The sequence below is a fragment of the Phyllobates terribilis genome, unplaced genomic scaffold, assembly GCF_046119375.1.
Source record: "Phyllobates terribilis strain yellow unplaced genomic scaffold, ASM4611937v1 Scaffold_2__4_contigs__length_985480577, whole genome shotgun sequence".
Lineage (NCBI taxonomy): Eukaryota > Metazoa > Chordata > Amphibia > Anura > Dendrobatidae > Phyllobates > Phyllobates terribilis.
Window position 1 is genome coordinate 931038957 of NW_027362762.1, and position 22650 is coordinate 931061606.

Below are 22650 nucleotides of genomic sequence, written 5' to 3' on the forward strand. Positions count from 1 at the left end.
CTCTAGAGCTTGGCCCTAGGTAGGGAGTGGGAGGGGTGAGCAATAGTCAGCCCCACTGCAACTAAAGACAAACAAGGGAAACAGACAAGGGGATACACTTAGCTTTTAGAAGACAGCAGAGCGATCACAACAAAAATCACAAAGGAGCTCCAAGAAGAAACTAGCCGATTGCTAGAACTCCAGGCCTGAACAGAGAAAAATGCTTCTATCACCAGCGATTCTCTGGAGAGACTGGGAGTTATTTAAAGGTCCAGCAAGGGTGTGTTAATTAGCAGCAGAAAGTGAAGCTCGCCGCTGGGTCCTAGAGAGAGAAGGATGGTGAAAGGATCAAGAAGGTGTCTGCAAGGCCAAGCGCAGCGACCTTCTACAGCCGGATCCAGAATGACTGTCTGTAACACCCGACACACCCGTGACAGTTAGGGTCCATTATTGTTTATTCTTATCCCATGTAACATTCCTCCAAAAGACATGAACTATTTAGGGTTTGTATTTCTCATCTATAGCTACTGCCTTCCCTCTCGGTTGCATGTATTGTACCTAAACAAATTAGAAGTATAGTAAAAGGAGGTGAAGCAGCTCCCCAGCCAGTAGTATAAATCTGTCCCGTTAGATACTCACTCGCACGTACACCGCCCTGTGACCAGTAATCAACATAGAAGAAAAAGTTTTCCAGCGAAGTAGTATCCAATTTCCAAAATTTATTATGCAAAAAATATAAACTCTTCAATCCAAACACGGAGTTACACAGTGCTTAAGCCAACTGTGTAACTCCCTGTTTGGATTGAAGATTTTATATTTTTTGCATAATAAATTTTGGAAATTGGATACTACTTCGCTGGAAAACTTTTTCTTCTATAAATAAATTAGAAGTCAAACAAAACTGGTGATTTCCTGGTTCCCCCGAAAGCAGATGTTAGGACAAGAAAAGATGGGGCATGTTGGAGCTCAATATGCCCTGTTATTATGTCTCACCTGGTGACTTGGATCCTTAACGCCCTCCATCCGAAAGAGCAGCTGGTATGCCGCATGGACAGATGATGTGGATGAAGCAGGGCGGTCTAGTTGGAATTGTAGTGGCTGTAGAGATAGAAGTGTTAGAACACTCCTGTTTGTTTTTTCCATCTTGTGTTTTGCGGTCACGTGACCATCTGCCTTTATATTCCAGCTTCGCCCTTCTAGCTGTGCTGGACTTCAGTGTTTGACTGTTTCTCTAGCCTGGTGCTTCGGTGCCTTTCTCTGTCAGTTCGCTTGGTCCTCTGGGACCTCTAGTACCTTTTTGTCAGTTTGTCTTTTTGTGTTCTGCAACTACTTCTCTGTTTAGGAGGTGTCCCATTTTTGTTCTAGTCCTTAGTTCTTTTAGGGACCCCTCCCTTAATGCTATAGGTCTTCGTTCAGACTAGCCGAGGACTAAGGCGGGTCTGTTCACTTGGAACAGTCAGCCCGCTACATCGTAGGGATTGAGCTTAGTCTTACTGTAGGGACAGCTTTCCCCTATCTTTCCTTAGTACATGTTGCAGATCATAACAAGAAGGGCAACTGGAAAAGTAGACCAGTAGTGGAAGAGCAGAGCACATAAAGAGACACGTCACTGAAGCAATGCAACAGAGTCCAGTGACGTAACAGAGTTGAGTAGTCAAGAAGACTAATTGTAGTAATGTAGCAGAGTCCAAAGATGTGATTTAGTTCAGTAGGTAAGAAGACTCACTGTAGCGATGCAATAGGCTCCAGATACATAACAGAGTTGAATGCTGTGGCATTATAGTAGAGCCCTGCGGCAAGCAGAGCTGGTTATATGTCGAAGTACATAGTGTCAATATTGCAGAGCCCAATGATGTAAAAAAGCTGGGCGTGTCAGAAGGAACACAATGGTGATGTAGCAGAGCTGGATATGTCTGGTAGCACTGAGTAACAAAGTAACAGAGCCCAGCAATGTAGCAGAACTGGGTGGGAAGTTGGTATGTCTGGAAATGTGCTAGTGCTGGTATGCCAGAAGGCACTGAGTGACAAAGTAGCAGAAACCAGCAAAGTAGCAGAACTGGGTAGGGAGGACGTATGTCTGGAGGTACACAATGGCAATGTAGCAGAGCTGGTGTGCCAGAAGGTACTGAGTGACAAAATAGCATAGCCCAGCAAAGTAGCAGAACTGGGTAGGACGGTTGGAAGGAGGTATGTCTTGAGGTACATGGTGGCAATGTAGCAGAGCTGGTATGTCATAAGGCACTGAATGATAAGTAGTAGAGCCTAGTCAAGTAGCAGTGCTAGGTATGTCAGGGTGCACAATGGCAATATTGGAAGGATGAGTATGTCAGGAGGTTCATTATTGGCAAAATTAAGAGTTGGAAAAAGAGTAGAGACAGATATAAACCATCTGAATTCTCAGGCAAAGTCTCACTGCCAGAGCAGGGCTAAATGGCACGAGTGAGTGGCATCACAGCAGCGCAAAGGAACATAGAAAGCCAGCGGTCGCAGAGAGAGGAGGCAGCGCTTAGAGCAGGATGCAGGAGACCTAAGACCTGTCCTCTGTTACAGTGGGAAATAGGCAGAGTCCGGTAACAGCTTCTTCTTCTCTCTCCATTGAAAACAATACAATGAATATTAACATTTTTTTCTCTGAGTGGATTGGGACAAAAAGACAGAGTGAACCTGTCATTTCGCCCAAAAATTGAAAATTGTTGTCTTTCTCTTTAGTGACATACCAGACTAATATATCTAGGAACTATTCCAAATTCCCATGCTCTGTAACTTGCCACCCACTCTTTTTAATTAAGTGGCTCCTCATCAACAGAATTCTGTCAGCACTATATGTGCTGGAACTACTTTTCCCTCACCTCACTCAGTATGTACTGCTCCAGCAAGTATCAGTGGTTTACCTGCCTTGAACTGTCTGCTTCTCAGTTATGAGAGAATGCATTTTGACAGACATATGTTTTCAATGTTAACGGTGTCGATTACCTTAAAAACTGCCTTTAGTGCACATATCAGTCTAATATATCCAGGAATGACTTTGATCATTATACTCTGTAACTTGCCATTCACTGTTGTGGGTGAATCCTCATTAGCATTCTACCAGCACTATACAAAAAGGAAAATGGCCTGATGCAATAGATTGGGCACCCTGCATGATTAGTGATTAGTACCTAGTAGCCCATTCTTTTGAAAGTATTACAGCTTGTAAACGTTTTTTGTAACCAGAGAAAGGTCTTTCAATTCTTGGTTGAGGGATTTTCATCCATTCTTCCTTGGAAAAGTCTTCCAATTCGGTGAGATTCCTGGGTCGTCTTGCATGCGCTGCTATTTTGAGATCTAGCTACAGATTTTCAATGATGTTCAGATAAGGGGACTGTGAGGGCCATTGTAAAACCTTCAGCTTGCGCCTTTGAGGTCGCCTATTGTGGATTGTGACATGTGTTTAGGACCATTATCCATTTGTAGAAGTCATCCTCTTTTCAACTTTAGTTTTTTTACAGATGGTGTTATGTTTGCATCAAGAATTTGTTGAAATTTCATTGAATCCATTCTTCCCTCTATCCCGTGAAATGTTCCCCATGACATTCGCTGCAACACAACCCCATTATTGATCCATCCCCATACTTAATGGGTGTCGAGATGTTCTTTTTCCTGAAATTCTGTGCCCTTTTTTCTCCACACATACCTTTGATCATTGTAACGAAACAGTTCGATTTTAACCTCATCACTCCACAGGGCTTGTTTCCAAAATGCATCAGTCTTGTTTAGATGTTTCTTTGCATACTCCTGATGCTGAATTTTACGGTGAGGATGCAGGAGAGGTTTTCTCCTGATGACTCTTCCATGAAGGCCATATTTGTGCAGGTGTCTCTGAACAGTATAACAATGTACCACAACTCCAGAGTCTGCTAAATCTTTCTGAAGGTCTTTTGCAGTCAAGCGGGAGTTCTGATTTGCCTCTTTAGCAATCCTACGAGCAGCTCTCACTGAAATGTTGCTTGGTCTTCCAGACCTTATCTTGACCTCCACTGTTCCTGTTAACTGCCATTTGTTAATTACATTTCAAACTGAGGAAAGGGCAACTTGAAAACACTTTGCTATCTTCTTATAGCCTTCTCCTGCTTTGTGAGCCTCCATCATTTCATTCTCAGAGTGCTAGGCAGCTGCTTAGAAGAAGCGGTGGCTGCTGTTTTTTGGTACAAGGTTAGAGGAGGCTGTTTTTTATAAAGCTGGGAAATTTACATCACCTCGCCTTTCCTAACGATGATAGTGAACAAGCCATAACCCTAACAGGCTAATTAAGGGCTGAAACCTTGGTCAAAATTATCTGAGTACACAAATCTCCAAGGGTGCCCAAACTTTTGCCTCAGCCCATTTTCCGTTTTGTAATTTTTAAAATGTAAAAAATGACAATATCAATTTTTTGTTTTGCCTAAAACACAAAGGAAATGTGTCATCTTTAACTTTAGGCATTTTAGAGATCATTTCATCTTCAACTTGCTTAATTATTCACAATAACAGTCATATTGACCAGGGGTGTCCACATTTTTACATGCCATTGTAAGGGGGATTAGGCCATTATTACTTGGCAAGACTTGGGGGATTATAGCTTTCAAAAAGGCACACAGGAGACTTCTATGATTTTTCCACATAAATTGTGGCTCACGACCATCTTTTAGAGAGGATTGTGACTCTTGAGGTAAGATAGGTTGGGGAACACTGGTCTATCATATGTGATCAAGCTGTTTGAAAGTACAGAGACCATCTATTGGCTGCAAATAGAAAAATAAGCTGCTACTTCTTCTCTTCTTTTCAGGCATAAATTCAAAGACCGAGGGGAACTAAAAGAGGAACACAGATAAAATCCTCCCAATTTTTGCAAAACCGCAGAAAAGATCTTGATGGCCATTTCTCAGTCACCTCTCCTGATTCCCACGTAGAACCTAGCCTAGGTCAATACAAATCTCATATAACGGATTGATCAGTCTGTCAAGCATAAGTCAAGAAGTCAACGATTTATGGGGCGATTTGCTAGGTACAGATGCACCAACCTGTGACACCTCTGAAAACCATTTTACAGATTATATCTTGAACTGATCTACATGAAACATTAAGAAACTAAATACTTACATTTTCTTCTTCCCCAAGTCTCTACTTTGCTGTTGGAAACAGTCCGGAGGTTTGTAAACAGACACATTCTTAGCCGAACTCCTTCAAAGTGAAGGAAGAATACATTGCTCTTATATAAGATTATCCTACTGATGAAAAGTAGACATCACAGCGTGCACATCGTAAGAATGCAGACGCTTTGCCAATAAAGAGTGCTGGGAAATTTTAGCTCTGAAGCTGTGACCGGTTGGTGTTTAAAGGGGTTGTTTGAGACTTTAACATTGGTGACCTATCCTTAGGATAGGTAATCAATGTCTGATCGGTGGGGGTGCGACACCCTGCTAATCAGCTGTTCCCGGTGTCAGAACTGCTCTGCTATGGAACTGCACAGCTCTGTAGACAGAATACTGGCCGCGGCCGGGTACTAGACATCCACCTATTGATTTGTATAGGTGGCGGATATGTAGTACCTGGCAGCGGCAACTATACAGTCGACAGAGACACTGGGAACAGCTGATCGGCGGGGGTCCCCCACTGATCAGACATTGATGACCTATCCTAAAGATAGGCCATCAATGTTAAGTCACGGACAAACCCTTTAAAGGTGAATATATATTTTATAGGGTTCTTCCTCTGGCATACCGCAAGAGCATCGGATCATTATATACAGTTAGGTCCATATATATTTGGACAAAGACAACTTTTTTCTAATTTTGGTTCTAGACATTACCACAATGAATTTTAAAGAAAACAATTCAGGTGCAGTTGAAGTTCAGACTTTCAGCTTTCATTTGAGGGTATCCACATTAAAATTGGATGAAGGGTTTAGGAGTTTCAGCTCCTTAACATGTGCCACCCTGTTTTTAAAGGGACCAAAAGTAATTGGACAGATTAAATAATTGTAAATAAAATGTTCATTTCTAGTACTTGGTTGAAAACCCTTTGTTGGCAATGACTGCCTGAAGTCTTGAACTCATGGACATCACCAGACGCTGTGTTTCCTCCTTTTTGGTGCTCTGCCAGGCCTTCACTGCGGTGGTTTTCAGTTGCTGTTTGTTTGTGGGCCTTTCTGTCTGAAGTTTAGTATTTAACAAGTGAAATGCATGCTCAATTGGGTGAGATCCGGTGACTGACTTGGCCATTCAAGAATATTCCACTTCTTTGCTTTAATAAACTCCTGGGTTGCTTTGGCTTTATGTTTTGGGTCATTGTCCATCTGTAGTATGAAATGACGACCAATCAGTTTGGCTGCATTTGGCTGGATCTGAGCACACAGTATGGCTCTGAATACATCAGAATTCATTTGGCTGCTTCTGTCCTGTGTCACATCATCAATAGGCACTAGTGACCCAGTGCCACTGGCACCATGCATGCCCAAGCCATCACACTGCCTCCGCCGTGTTTTACAGATGATGTGGTATGCTCTGGATCATGAGCTGTACCACGCCTTCACCATACTTTTCTCTTTCCATCATTCTGGTAGAGGTTGATCTTGGCTTCATCTGTCCAAAGAATGTTCTTCCAGAACTGTGCTGGCTTTTTTAGATGTTTTTTAGCAAAGTCCAGTCTAGCCTTTTTCTTCTTGATGCTTATGAGTGGCTTGAACCGTGCAGTGAACCCTCTGTATTTACTTTCATGCAGTCTTCTCTTTATGAAAAAAAGGAAAGAAAACCGAACATAAGATCCAAAAAATAATAATGGAAAGGCAGGGATATAATGTATAAAATACCTTTATTAGACAGGGTGGTATACCATACGGTTAATAAAAAAGCGTACGCTGAACCGGCGATTACATAATTAGAGAAAAAAAAATTAAATTAATTAAAGTATGGACATATAAAACACAAGATAGAGAAATATATGAGCGACTACTGTCGAGAAACTACCAAGAGACGTGGCATGTATAGGCAGGCAATAAATATTAAGAATAATAATGTGATAGTAATTAGTAATAAATATTATAATAAGTACAGTATTGTAAAATACCAAAAGTGTGCACTGCCAGACCAAATAATAACCACTAGGCCACTATCGATTAAATAGAAATGGTAGAGAAAATATACTACTGACAGTAATGACTGTCATAGAGTAAAAAGAAAAGAGAGGGAAGATTCAAAAAAGTATACAAAACGAGAGAGTAGATGCAAAGACGCTCATATTGTACCTGAGAGTAATAGCCGGCCACGTGACGCTGCCCCGACGTGCGTTTCGGACCGCCGTCCTTCATCAGGGGGTAGTGTTAAGCAAGTATGCCATGTCTTAAATATTATAGCAAGTGATGTCAATTAGTAATAGAGGAGGGGGGTAAGTCTGGATCGTACTTTGTCACCGGAAACGGAAAGAGGAGGGGAGAGGGGAAGAGTATCGCGTGAATAGTAAACTCTCCCCTATGCGGTTCAAAAACCGGAAGTTATGCGTTCCAGCGTGACCGGAAGATGCTTACCAGCGGAGAACGGAAATGACAGCAAAGGTGTGCGGTTCAAGAGTGAATGCTTGCGTTCCAGCATGAAATAAAGAGGGACGAACAAGCATGTATCTAAAGCTGGATGAGAAATATGGGCGCATCCGCCGTCAGGAGGGACCGCAGGCTGCCTCCACCCGCGTCAAGGGGGCCGACCGTCTCGGAAGGGGATCCGATGGGTCGATCGCCATATAGATACGGGGGCTGCAGCCATGCGGGCCACAAACAGAGGATGCGCACAACCCATACAGCGAACCCATATTAAAAGGTATAATAACCTGGTGCACAACCCATACAGCGAACCCATATGGAACATAGTAATATCCGACAGAGAAAATAATAAATGGAAAAAGAAAAAAATAAGGAAATAATTATAAGAAGAAATACCAATGAGTAATAAGGATGAAATGGTAATAAAAAATAATGAAAATTAATTAATAATAACAAATAAAGAATCATAATAAATATTGAATAAGTGATAAAAAAAATGAGAAAAAACAAATGAAAAAAAGTAGGAATGAGAAATAAGTGGTAAATAATGAAAAATCATAAGTGTGTGTGAGAGGATAAATATGAAAAGAAGTATGAAGAAGAACCCACTTCATCGGTAAACTTAATCGTGATGTTAAGGACTTTACATCTGGAAGTGTCTATAGATGGAAACGACAAACCCAATTGGGGGAAGATAGGAATAGAGCTTCCTCCATTACATCTAAGCCCTCTAGGAGTGATATCTCTGACGTCTCCTCTTCCGCCTCTACCTCAGCAGTGGTTACACCTAAACGGAAGCGAGAACTCCGTTTCCTCTCTAACAAGCGGAGTTATGGATACTCACCGGAGAACAAAAACGCCTTGAAGGTGATTAATCTAAGTTCCCATACTTTTACTGAAATTGAGTATGCAATATTGAACAGAGGTTTAATGTTTTGTCCAACATCACATTTCAATCTATTTACTGCTATTAAAGACTTACATCTTTTTGCTAGAAGGCTACTCTTCAAGAGATATTTTCATGATGAAGCCACTTCTCGCTTGTTTCCTACAGAGGAGGAACAGGAGGCGCTAGGGATCCTCGAGGAATTAGCCATGGAACATGATGCTGCAGTTGGTAGTGAAGTGCCTATATCATTTAAACCAAAATCTCGGAAATTTCCTCCCCTCTCTGCATGCCCTACAATTGACATATTTGTCAAGATGGTAAGTAGAGATTTTGAAAATATACCTTACCATTCACCCTCCAATAATCTCACACAGGAAGAAAGACAAGCTTTACATAGACTATGTGATTTGTCTGATGTGGTTTTTAAACCCGCTGACAAAGGGGGGAACGTAGTAGTGTGGTCTAAAGTCATGTATGAGGAGGAGGCTTTCCGACAACTTGGCATGACTAGTGCATACAAAAAATTAACCTTAAACCCACTTACCAAATTTCAAGCATCTTTACATATTATCCTTGAGGATGCGCAGAAAAGTGGTGTTATCTCCAAGGAAGTGTATTTGGCCCTGCAGGTCCAAGAACCATCTATCCCTACGCTATACCTTTTGCCCAAGGTTCATAAAAATTGCCATTCACCACCAGGGAGACCGATTATCTCTGGTTGTGGGAGCTATTTAGAGAACGTTAATCGGTTCATTGACCACAATTTACAACATATTGTGGAATCGATTCCATCATATACGAAAGATACTAGCGATTTTCTAAAAAAAGTGGACGGTTTACATATTGATGAACATACTTTGTTGGTTACGTGCGATATCGAATCGCTATATACAAGCATCCGTCACACAGACGGGATACAGGCAACTCAATTCTTCCTTGAAACAACATCTAGGGTTACATCTTCAATGACTAAATTAATTATCCAACTATTGAGCTTCTCCTTATCTCATAATTTCTTTCTCTTCAAGGGGTCTTTCTACCTACAGCTCCAGGGGACGGCAATGGGAGCATCCTTTGCACCGGCATATGCTAATTTGTTCCTGGAGCTGTGGGAGAGAGACCTTTTTCTGGCGGATCGATATGCATCAATGGACCGCGTCCCTTTTTGGACGCGGTACATTGATGACATATTTTTGATCTGGCAGGATTCTGAGCAGGAACTTCACAAATTTATGACTTCCCTCAATAACAATAACTCTAATATCCATATTACTTACCAATTTGATAGGAACACAATTGATTTTTTGGATGTCAAATTGACTAGGGACAAACAAAATTGTCTTCAAGCATGCCTTTTCAGGAAACCAACATCAGCTAATTCTCTTTTGCTGGCCACTTCGGCCCATCCACCTGCAGTGGTAAGGTCAATACTAGTGTTGAGCGAGCACTAAAATGCTCGGGTGCTCGAAGCTCGGGCCGAGCTCACTGTGATACTCGGGTGCTCAACCCGAGCAACGAGCCCAATGTTAGTCTATGGGAGACCCGAACATTTTTGCGGCGGCTCCCCCGGCAGTCTGTAGAAAGCCTAAAAAGTGCCCAAAACGATAGTGACAGTGCTCAAATGACATGGGGACAGCATGGGGATCGCCCCTGGAAGCATTTCTGACCCCCAGGTCACTGCTGTCAACAACGTGGTCAGAGGTATTAAGCCACTTTTACAGGCTCACAATAAAACGTTCAAAAACGAAAGTGAAAGTGATTTCCTGTGAAATATGTTAACCCCTTAACGACCATGGGTCTTTCTGTTTTTGTGTTTTCCTTTTTTTCTCCCCTTCTTCCCAGAGCCAGAACTTTTTTAATTTTCGTTCAATATGGCCATGTGAGGGCTTATTTTTTGCGGGACGAGTTGTACTTTTAAACACCATCGCTGGTTTTACCATATCGTGTGCTGGAAAATGGGAAAAAAATTCCAAGTGCAGTGAAACTGCAAAAAAAATGCAATTCCACAGTTGTTTTTTGGGTCCTTTTTTTACCACGTTCATAGATTGCTAAAACTGACCTGCCATCGTTACGAGTTCATAGACACCAAACATGTATAGGTTCTTTTTTATTTAAGTGGTGAAAAAAAAATCCAAAGCTTGCTAAAAAAAACAAAAAAAATTACGCCATTTTCCGAGACCCTTAGCTTCTCCATTTTTCGGGATCTGGGGCCAGGTGAGGGCTTATTTTTTGCGTGCCGGGCTGACGTTTTTATTGATACCATTTTGGGGTAGATCCGATGTTTTGATCGCCCGTTATTGCATTTTATTGCAAAGTTGCAGCGACCAAAAAAACTTAATTCTGGTGTTTCAATTTTTTTTCTCGTTACGCCGTTTACTGATTGTATTAATTCTTCTTTTATATTGATAGATCGGGCGATTCTGAACGCGGCGATACCAAATATGTGTATGTGTTTTTTTTTTTATATATATATATATTTTATTTTGAATGGGGCGAAAGGGGGGTGACTTAAACTTTTATATATTTTTTATTTTTTTTATTTTTTTAAAAACTTTTTTTTACACTTTCTGCTTGCTTCTATAGTCTCCAGAGGAGACTAGAAGCAGCAGTTGTCTGATTGCTTCTACTGCATACAAGCGATGAGCAGATCGCTTGTATGCAGGAGAAATGCTCACTTGCTATGAGCGCTGACCACTAGGTGGCGCTCATAGCAATTGAGACATGACAACCACAGGCGTCTGCTGCAGACCCTGAGTTGTCATGCCCACCCATTGGTGACCCGCGATCACGTGACGGGGTCACGGATGGGCGGGGCTTAGGACTCCCGGAAGCGCGAGTTAAATGCCACTGTCAGAGATTTAACATGTTAACAGCCGCGGGTGGATTGCGATTCCAATAATCAGCTGACATGTGCTCGCTTCAGTGTGGGCTCACCGCCGGAGCCCCCGCTGAACTGGCCTTCCCGACCTGGTGCGTACTATTACTGACCAGGTCGGAAAGGGGTTAACGAACATCCTTTCCAGGGTAAAGACTTGTGTATAAGGTAAAATAAATAACCAAAAACAAAAATACTCCTCCACACCTTGGGCTATGTTCACAAGTAGCATTTTTTATGCGTTTTTGCACGTTTGTATTGCTTTCAACCGTGACAAATGCATTCACCGGGAAATGTCATTTTAACATTTTACAACCTTATCTGGCCATGTGCTGTGTGACACATGCATACAGTGCTGAAAAGACAAGGGATCATCATGGGGAAGTCCCCTGGAAGCATCTCTGACCCCCAGGTCACTGTCTAAAAGTGTGCCCATCAGAAGTGATCCTTGCCGCATCAGAAGATGCAGACTTGCAACTATCCCCGTGCAAGTCCTTGTCCCAGGGCAGTGTTCAATTGTACCTCCCCCATTCCTTGCAATGCAAGCGAAAATATGCAGCCAACCACCCACCCACCCGCAGACTGCAATACCATACTGCTAGCTTTCACTTGAAATGGGGCCTTTTAGTTTGGAGGAGGCCGAAGCTGGCCACTACCTCATGGCCGCTTCGGCAGCGAGGTATCCATACTCTGTCCCCAGCCGCCCGGCGGCCGGGTGTCCACGCTCGGTCCCCAGCCGCTAGGTGGCGGCCAGGTGTCCATACTCGGTCCCCAGCCGCCCTGATTTCTCCTGTCACCTTCCCCCACACTTTTCTTAGCCTGGCCTGCTTTAGGGCAGCATTGGACGAGCCCACCAGAGAACCAGACTCCTCCGGTGGGCCCTGGCTTCTCCATCAGGGGAGTTGAGAGTGCCTAGGTGAGGAGCATGGTGATGATGATAGAAGTTAGCATCTGCTTTGTTTTCTTGGAATGCAAGCGCATGTATGTAGTAGCGGCTAGGCCTGAGGTGGTCTGCGTTTTGGCGCATATCCTACCTCCTCCGAGGATTGCTGGATGTTTTCCTGCTACTATCCCAGTTCTATGACTCCCGTTAAAACAAAGCTTCAGGTGATAAATGATGGATGAGGTGGTGGCAAAGGAGAAAGAGCAGGAGGAACAGGGACCATTCACATCAATATCAGGCCAGTCAACCAGATATGTCTTGTAGGATATGTTTCTGTAACAAAAGGAGCGGTTCGGCTACACAGTTATAGGGCATACAGTGAGTGCAATGCCTACCAAAAATTTTGAGCCACTCCAATGCCCCTTGGAAATGACATGGAGGTCATAGGGCGTTAACTAAACCTTTTTTTCGATTTATAGCAACTGGGTCTCCCGTGCACTGTTGGCCTAAGCAGTGAATTGAAGGCTTTCCAAAAATTATGAGGAACTGCAATGCCCCTTACAAGAACCATGTGTGGCACCCCAGGGGTCTGGTCACCACAGTAATAGAGATATTACATCGGAGAGCAAGTGGGAGGTTTCCTGGTCAGGATCCCTTAAACATGCAACATCCTCCTGCCCCAGTCCTGGGAGGGGAGAATTCTGCCCTTATAAACTGGATCTGGGGCAGGGTTGCGTGAGTCAGAGAACAGTCAGAGTCAGAGTGAGAGCAAGGGAAAGTAACAGCAAGGAGCTCTGTAGGAGCTAGGAGCTAAAGACCAGGGGCTGGAAGCTGAGCAGAGCTCGCCCTGGCAGAAGACAATAGGAACCGGACACAGGAGTCCGAAGCTGTGAGGACTTATATATCCAGCAGCAGAAACCAGCCGGCAGGGGATTTCAGGTCCTCTGGCCATAGAAGCCCGGAGGCTCAGTCACAAGCAAGGGACCAGCACCGCCGTCGTGGAGCGGAGGCTAACAGAAGGCCCCAAGTCACCAGCCATACGGGTGAGCAGTACACGGTACACTCAGGGACGTGGGCTACTTCTACCCGCTTACAGCAAGGTAGCCAGGAAGAGTGCAGACAGACGGGGAGGCCTACAACTCCACCTGGCCAGGTGAACTCCTGCTTGCTCACAGACTAACCAGGCCACTTATGCTTGCCAGTACTCCCGGGAGGGTCTACCTTATAATCATCAGTAAAGACCCTGAACTGCACTGCAAAGACTCTGAGTCGTTCCTGCTGCGCTCGTGCACCATCACCCCCATCATCCACACTCACTGCCCTGAGGCTATACTCCTCCCGAGGGGAGTTATCCCATTCTCTGCTGCGCACACAACACCAGCCTCTGCGTTCTGCCTCGCAGCGGTGGTACTCCCTGACCGCAATCCACGGGTGGCACAGTCGGACAATTAACCTCAAAACCTAAGAAAGACTGCCACTGGTTTGACCAGCCTGAGCCACGGGACTGAGTCACCGCCACGGAGACTACAGACCCCAGAGACCCGGCACCGGGTATCCCACACATGTGTACACACGGCCCAGGTGGCGCGTCACATGCAGTACAGCATATTACAAACATAAGTCCCATTATTGGGGAGTAGGTGTCCCATAGTATTTGCTTATGCCTTGCAAGCAAAAGCTGCCAAAAATTAGGACGGAGCAACTTGCAATGCCCCTTACAAGAGCCATGCAGTACAGCATATTACAAACATAAGTCCCATTATTGGGGAGTGGGTCTCACATAGTATTTGCTTATGCTTTCCCAGCAAAAGCTGCCAAAAATTAGGACGGAGCAACTTGCAATGCCCCTTACAAGAGCCATGCAGTACAGCATATTACAAACATAAGTCCCATTATTGGGGAGTGTGTCTCCCATAGTATTTGCTTATGCTTTCCCAGCAAAAGCTGCCAAAAATTAGGACGGAGCAACTTGCAATGCCCCTTACAAGAGCCATGCAGTACAGCATATTACAAACATAAGTCCCATTATTGGGGAGTGGGTCTCCCATAGTATTTGCTTATGCTTTCCCAGCAAAAGCTGCCAAAAATTAGGACGGAGCAACTTGCAATGCCCCTTACAAGAGCCATGCAGTACAGCATATTACAAACATAAGTCCCATTATTGGGGAGTGGGTCTCCCATAGTATTTGCTTATGCTTTCCAGCAAAAGCTGCCAACAATTAGGACGGAGCAACTTGCAATGCCCCTTACAAGAGCCATGCAGTACAGCATATTACAAACATAAGTCCCATTATTGGGGAGTGGGTCTCCCATAGTATTTGCTTATGCTTTCCCAGCAAAAGCTGCCAAAAATTAGGACGGAGGAACTTGCAATGCTGGCACCCTAGTGGTATAGTGGTGGTGGAGGCTGAGGATAAGGAGAAGAAGATTAAACAGCCGAAACGAGGAAGCGTATACCCATGTGTGGGTGTGAAGCGGTGCATGTGAATACACCTCCCGAAATAACACAGTGGATTTGACTTTATGTTACTCTGCTGTCATTTGGTGGTGATGAGAAGTCTGGCCCAATCCAGCCCTTGTTCATTTTGATAAGGGTCAGCTTGTCAGCATTGTCAGTTGACAGGCGAGTGCGCTTATCAGTTATAATTCCCCCAGCGGCACTAAAAACACGCTCCGATAACACGCTAGCGGCAGGGCAGGCCAGGACCTCCAAGGAGTACAGAGCGAGTTCATTCCAAGTGTCCAGCTTGGATACCCAATAATTAAAAGGCACAGAGGAATCACGGAGGACGCTGGTACGATCGGCAAGGTACTCCCTCACCATCTTTTGAAACTTTCCACTCCTTGTGAGAGTACCCCGCGCCTCAGGGCCTGTAAGCTGGGCGGGTGTCAGAAAACTGTCCCAGAACGTTGACAGTGTTCCCCTGCCTCTGCTGGATTGGAGTTGCATCTCTCTCGCCTGTACGCCTTGGTTGGGCAACGAACTGTGACCTCTGTCGCTAGCGTGTTCAGATGGGAATTTTTTTAAGAGATCTGCAGCAAGGGCCTTCTGGTATTGCCCCATTTTTGTAGACCTCTCCACCTCAGGAATAAGAGAGTGAAAGTTCTCCTTGTAGCGGGGGTCTACAAGTGTCACCAACCAATAATGACTGTCACCCAACATTTTGACAACGCGAGGGTCACGGTTAAGGCAGCGTAACAAAGTCAGCCATGCGTGCCAGACTGGTAACGGGCAAGATTTCCGTGTCCTCACCAAGATGACGACTGACCATGCTCTCCTCCTCCTCCTCCCCCCTGTCCTCAGGCCACCCACGCTGAACCGATGGTATGACACTTGTACAGGTACTACCGTCTATAACGCATGATAGCAGCTCCTGTTCTTCCTCCTCCTCCTCCTCCTCCTCTCCCTCATTGTCCCCCAATGCACGTTGGGATGAGATGAGGCTGGGCTGTGTGTAATCGCCCGCTACGGCTTCTTGATCCATCTCATCATACTCTGGCTGCAATGCCTCCTCTTTAATTCTCTGCAGAGAGCGTTGCAAAAGACAGACAAGTGGGATGCTGACACTAATGATGGCGTCATCGCCACTCACCATCTTGGTGGCCTCCTCAAAGTTTGTCAGGATGGTACATATGTCAGACATCCAGGTCCACTCCTGAGGTCTTATGTGTGGAGTCTGACCTGAATATCGACGGCCTTGTTGCAGCTGGTACTCCACAACTGCTCTCTTCTGCTCACAAATCCTTTGCAACATGTGGAGGGTAGAGTTCCAACATGTGGGGACATCACACACCAGTCGGTGTGCCGGAAGCTGCAAACGCTGCTGCAACACAGCAAGGGCGGCGAAAGCTGTAGCCGACTTGCGAAAATGAGCTGACAGGCCGCCTACTTTCACGAGCAGATCTGGCAACTCGGGGTACGATTTAAGAAACCGCTGAACCACGAGGTTAAGCACATGAGCCAGGCATGGTACGTGTATGATCTCACCTCGCCTCAGAGCCGCCACCAGGTTACGGCCATTGTCACACACGACCATGCCGGGATGTAGGTTCAGCGGTCTCAGCCACAGATCTGCCTGCTCTTTCACAGCTGTCCACAACTCACAAGCAGTGTGAGGTTTATCACCTAAGCTTATGAGTTTCAGCACAGCCTGTTGCCGCTTGGCGGAGGCAGTACTGCAATGCTTCCAGCTTGTAACTGATGTGGTGATATCTGAGATGGAGGCTGAACATGAGGAGAAGGAGGAGGATGCGCAGGAGCTGTACACTGTGGGGGAAACTCTGACTGACATAGGGCCCGCAATCCTCGGTGTGGGGAGGATGTGTTCCGTCCCAAGGTCCAACTGGGTCCCGGCTTCCACTATGTTTACCCAGTGTGCCGTCAGAGAGATGTACCGTCCCTGGCCACAAGCACTTGTCCACGTGTCCGTTGTCAGGTGGACTCTCCCAGTAACGGCGTTGTTGAGGGCACGGCAGATGCTTTGGGACACGTGCTTGTGTAGTGTGGGGATGGCACACCGGGCAAAATAGTGTCGGCTGGGGACCGAGTACCGAGGGACGGCCACCGCCATAAGATTGCGGAAGGATTCCGTCTCCACCAGCCTAAAAAGCAGCATTTCCAATGCAAGCAGTCGTGAAATGTGCGAATTTAGGACTGTGGCCTGTGGGGCGTTAGCTGCGAATTTCCGCTTTCGTTCAAAGGTCTGGGATATGGACAATTGAACGCTGCGGTGGGACGTGGACGTGGACGTTGATGCTGTTTCTTGAGAGAATGCCATAACAAGTGAAGACTGAGAGGAGGGGGCATCTTTACATGCAGTATGGACAGGGGATTGCCTTGCACACACAACAGGGGGTTCTATTGCACGCACAACAGTGGAAGAAGCAGTGGTGACACCCGCTGACACTGGTCGTGGACCCTGGGTTTCGCCCCACAAAGTCGGGTGCTTTGCTGCCATGTGCCTGATCATGCTGGTGGTGGTCAGGCTGGTAGTTTTGTCACCCCTGCTGATGCTGGCATGGCAGGTGGAACATATGGCCTTTTTGGGGTTATCAGCAGAGTCTTTAAAAAAATTCCAGACTCTGGAAGACCTACCGCTTGTACTGGCAACGTCCCTCGTGTTGGTGTTACGGGGAACGGTTGCCTGCCTTCTGTCTGCGGCCACCACACTGCTTCTTCCTGCCTGTTGGGGTACTCTGCCTCCCTCCCCCTATGTGCTGCTGGCCTCACTCTGCATGTCCTCCTTCCACGTTGGGTCAGTTACTAGATCATCCACCACCTCCTCCTCTTCCACTTGCGCACCACGATCCTCCTCCTCACTTCCTGGCAATTGTGTCTCGTCATCGTCCACCTCTTGTGACAGATTGCCAACGTCGACTTCCTGTGGCCGTGGCTGTTCAAATATTTGGGCATCGCAACATGGAATCTCCTCTTCCACCACTTCAAGGTTATCAGGCGAGGGGCCCAAATATGGAAATGGACCAGTGAACAGCTCTTCAGAGTGTCCAAGTGTGGGATCACTTGCTGTCTGACGACACTCGGCATGGTGGGAGGAAGGAGCATCAGGGTGAGGAGGAGTATGCGGTCGAGACTCACGGCTACTAAGAGTTGACCGTGTGGAAGACAGACCGGAGGTGGTGGTGCCCAGGTAACTGGAAGTATTGTCTGCTATCCAATTAATAACCTGTTCACACTGATCAGTTCTCAATACTGGTGTTGTTCTGTGCTTCCCTAGTAATTTGGTCAAGAAGTGGGAGCGAGAAGATGTGGCTGTTGGTTGTGGCACATTTTCACCTTGGCCACGGCCCCGTCCTCTGCACGAACCATCACCAGAACGTCCACTTCCACGTCCCTTGCCACGCGCCTTGCCCATTGTAAATGAAGTAAAATAGCTTACACTTGCACTATCAATTGAAAAAGGGTAATAAAGAGTAGATTAGAACCGTGGAAGAGGAAAACCACAGTTATTGTTTACTGGGGTATACCACACTTTTTTAAATAGAGATATTTGCGGCTGAACAGTGAGCGACACACTCAAACTGCTTTTTTTTTAGATACCAAAGGCCCAAAACTGGATATTACAGCGATTTGACCCGTGGAACTGCGAAACCACACTGGGATGTCGGGCCTACACAAGACTATTTTCAACAGATATATTTTTGTGTCACAACAGTCAGGAGACACTACTGTTTTTCTTTACGGAAAAAACTACCAAAACCTGAATAATAGAGATTTTTTACCGTGGGATGGCAAAACCACAGTTATTGTTTACTGGGGTATACCACACTTTTTTAAATAGAGATATTTGCGGCTGAACAGTGAGCGACACACTCAAACTGTTTTTTTAGATACAAATTGCCCAAAAGTGGATAATACAGAGGTTTGAACCGTGAAACTGCAAAGCCACACTTGTATTTCTCGGGCCTACACCAGACTATTTTCAACAGATATATTTGTGTCTGAACAATCAGGAGACACTATTTATTTTTTACGGCAAAAAATGCCAAAAGCAGGATAATAGAGATGTTTTACCATGGAACAGCAAAACCACAGTTATAATTTACTGGTGTATACCAGACTTTTTTGAATATATATATATTTGCGGCTGAACAGTGAGTGACACACTCAAACTGTTTTTTTTAGATACAAATGGCCCAAAAGTGGATAATACACAGGTTTATACCGTGGAACTGCAAAACCACACTTGTATTTCTCGGGCCTACACCAGACTATTTTCAACAGATATATTTGTGTCTGAAAAATCAGGGAGACACTATTATTTTTTTTTTTACAGCAAAAAATGCAAAAAGCAGGATAATAGAGATTTTTTACCGTGGAACAGCAAAAGCACACTTCTGTCTCTCTGGCCTACACCAGACTATTTTCAACAGATATATTTGTGTCTGAAAAATCCGGGAGACACTATTGTTTTTATACAGCAAAAAATGCCAAAAACAGGATAATAGAGATGTTTTACCGTGGAACAGCAAAACCACAGTAATAATTTACTGGTGTATACCAGACTTTTTTAAATATATATATTTGCGGCTGAACAGTGAGCGACACACTCAAACTGTTTTTTTTAGATACAAATGGCCATAGAACTGCAAAACCACACTTCTATTTCTCTGGCCTACACCAGACTATTTTCAACAGATATATTTGTGTCTGAAAAATCAGAGGCACACTTTTTTTGGGGGGGGGGGGGGGGACACCAAAAGGTTAATAAGATGGGTATTTGTACATTGTGAAGGAGGAAAAAAAAAGAGGATTTAGATTAAAAAAAAAGGATTTTTCCTGGCCCCCGGGACCTGGAGCTAAGTCCAGCAATTTCAGCAACAGGAGCAGCACACAGGACTGTAATGCAGCGTTTGCTGGTATAACCACTGCGTCTCCTATACAGCCTGCCTGCCTGCCTGATATACCTGGGATGGATATTAGTCCTGAGAAGGACTGTTTGTTTGTTCTGGCAGCCTTTACAGACCCTACACTAACTATTTTGCAGGATATATCTCTCCCTAAATCAGCAGCGCTGTCCCTACACTGTCTGATCCGGAGCGACTGTGTCCAAGATGGCGGCGCCCGGTTTTAAATACTCGAGGTGACGCTGTGCGGCCAGCCAATCACTGTAATGCCCACAAACAACATGGCTGTGGCATTACAGTGACTGGCTGGCAATCCCATGCAGGGCGGAGACCCGAGCTCCCGCCCGCGTAACCCGGAAATGCTCGGTGCTCGCCAAACATCCCGAGTAGCGTGATGCTCGGGCGAGTACCGAGCAGTGTCGAGCATGTTCGCTCAACACTAGTCAATACCCATTGGCCAGTTCCTTAGAGTGAGAAGGATCTGTTCTGAGGAGAGTGAATTTGTCAGACAGGCTGAGGAATTGAAGGAGAGACTACTCAGTAGAGGGTATAGTAAACGCTCTGTCAAAAGCCAAGCATATTGCAAGACACGACGCACTATATTCAATTAAAGAGAGAGCTCCCCAGAAGAATATTCGCCTTATCACTCAGTATCATAACAATGTGGAGCTTATGCGCCATTTCTTGCAAAAAATCTTGGCCCATTTTGTTGTCTGACCCCATTTTAGCTCAGTATCTGGACTCTAAACCTTGCATCACCTTTCGTAGATCTCCTAATTTGGGTGATGCATTGGTCAAGAGTCACTATGTGAACACACCAGTAAACTTTCTATCTAGTCACAAACCACCTCGAGGATGCAAACCATGTGGCAAATGTGTCGCGTGTCCAAATATTGGACGCGCTGAATCCTTTGGAGGGTCGGATGGCCAAAAAACTTTTCCGATCAAGCATACCATTGACTGTAATACCAGAGCCGTGATTTATCACGCTACATGTCCTTGTTCCCTTATCTATATTGGTCTTACGACAAGACAATTGAAGGTACGTGTGCGTGAACACGTTTTGGGGATTCTGGCAGCCAAGGATTGTACTGACGTATCGCTCCTTAAAACCATACCTCGCCACTTCAAGCTATACCACAACTGTGATGCCTCCCTTCTACAAGTGATAGGGATCGATGGCATTAGATCTACTATTAGGGGTGGCAAGGTGAGCATACCGTTAGCACAGTTGGAGGCTAAATGGATCTGGACCCTTAAAACTGTTGCCCCTTTTGGTCTCAACGAAAACCTTAGCTTTGCTCCCATTATATAACCTATTGAACCATTATCTTTCTATTCTTTTTATTGTTGTTTTATCTGGTTTTAATTTTCCCCTTTTTTCAATTTTTAGTATTTACCTTTGTGATGATTTCTTCATGAAGTTTGATGCCTTGTTCTGGATGTCATGATTTCGAGGTCCTTTCACCCTTATATGATTTTCCAGCATGTCGGTGGTGACTGATTCCTGTGCCCTGCAAGATCGATCCTTACATCCTACAAGAGAATTTTGAAATACATTATTATATAATTTAATAATCTATTCACTAGCTATATACTTATTTACTAATTTATAATTCATAATCGCCCATTGTCGTATTTATTGTGTGATATGTGCGAATTCAGAATGGGTGTTATATTTTATATTAATTTAGTTTGGTATGAAAATAAGTGGCATATTTTGTATTGTTTTTTATCCATATTCACCTTCACTTTACACCTTCACATATTCACTCATACCACATTTCTCTTCCTTCACTTATTTTTGGTTTTCATTATACTTATGTATATCTTCCCCTGTGTCACTCACGCTTGTTTTTTCTACCCCATTGTGGGTTCTTCTTCATACTTCTTTTCATATTTATCCTCTCACACACACTTATGATTTTTCATTATTTACCACTTATTTCTCATTCCTACTTTTTTTCATTTGTTTTTTCTCATTTTTTTATCACTTATTCAATATTTATTATGATTCTTTATTTGTTATTATTAATTAATTTTCATTATTTTTTATTACCATTTCATCCTTATTACTCATTGGTATTTCTTCTTATAATTATTTCCTTATTTTTTTCTTTTTCCATTTATTATTTTCTCTGTCGGATATTACTATGTTCCATATGGGTTCGCTGTATGGGTTGTGCACCAGGTTATTATACCTTTAATATGGGTTCGCTGTAAGGGTTGTGCGCATCCTCTGTTTGTGGCCCGCATGGCTGCAGCCCCCGTATCTATATGGCGATCGACCCCTCGGATCCCCTTCCGAGACGGTCGGCCCCCTTGACGCGGGTGGAGGCAGCCTGCGGTCCCTCCTGACGGCGGATGCGCCCATATTTCTCATCCAGCTTTAGATACATGCTTGTTCGTCCCTCTTTATTTCATGCTGGAACGCAAGCATTCACTCTTGAACCGCATACCTTTGCTGTCATTTCCGTTCTCCGCTGGTAAGCATCTTCCTGTCACGCTGGAACGCATAACTTCCGGTTTTTGAACCGCATAGGGGAGAGTTTACTATTCACGCGATACTCTTCCCCTCTCCCCTCCTCTTTCCGTTTCCGGTGACAAAGTACGATCCGGACTTACCCCCCTCCTCTATTACTAATTGACATCACTTGCTATAATATTTAAGACATGGCATACTTGCTTAACACTACCCCCTGATGAAGGACGGCGGTCCGAAACGCGCGTCGAGGCAGCGTCACGTGGCCGGCTATTACTCTCAGGTACAATATGAGCGTCTTTGCATCTACTCTCTCGTTTTGTATACTTTTTTGAATCTTCCCTCTCTTTTCTTTTTACTCTATGACAGTCATTACTGTCAGTAGTGTATTTTCTCTACCATTTCTATTTAATCGATAGTGGCCTAGTGGTTATTATTTGGTCTGGCAGTGCACACTTTTGGTATTTTACAATACTGTATTTATTATAATATTTATTACTAATTACTATCACATTATTATTCTTAATATTTATTGCCTGCCTATACATGCCACGTCTCTTGGTAGTTTCGCGACAGTAGTCGCTCATATATTTCTCTATCATGTGTTTTATATGTCCATAATTTAATT

The 22650-nt window shown here is 44.5% G+C and overlaps 1 long non-coding RNA gene across 1 annotated transcript in view; it reads right to left on the bottom strand.

Annotated features, from left to right (window-relative positions):
* Positions 1-22650, bottom strand: part of LOC141237296 (uncharacterized) — a 317494-nt gene that overhangs the window by 232338 nt on the left and 62506 nt on the right. The window contains exon 2 of the long non-coding RNA XR_012302858.1: positions 20941-21076. This is a non-coding gene — a long non-coding RNA (uncharacterized lncRNA). The remainder of the gene's footprint in view (positions 1-20940; positions 21077-22650) is intronic.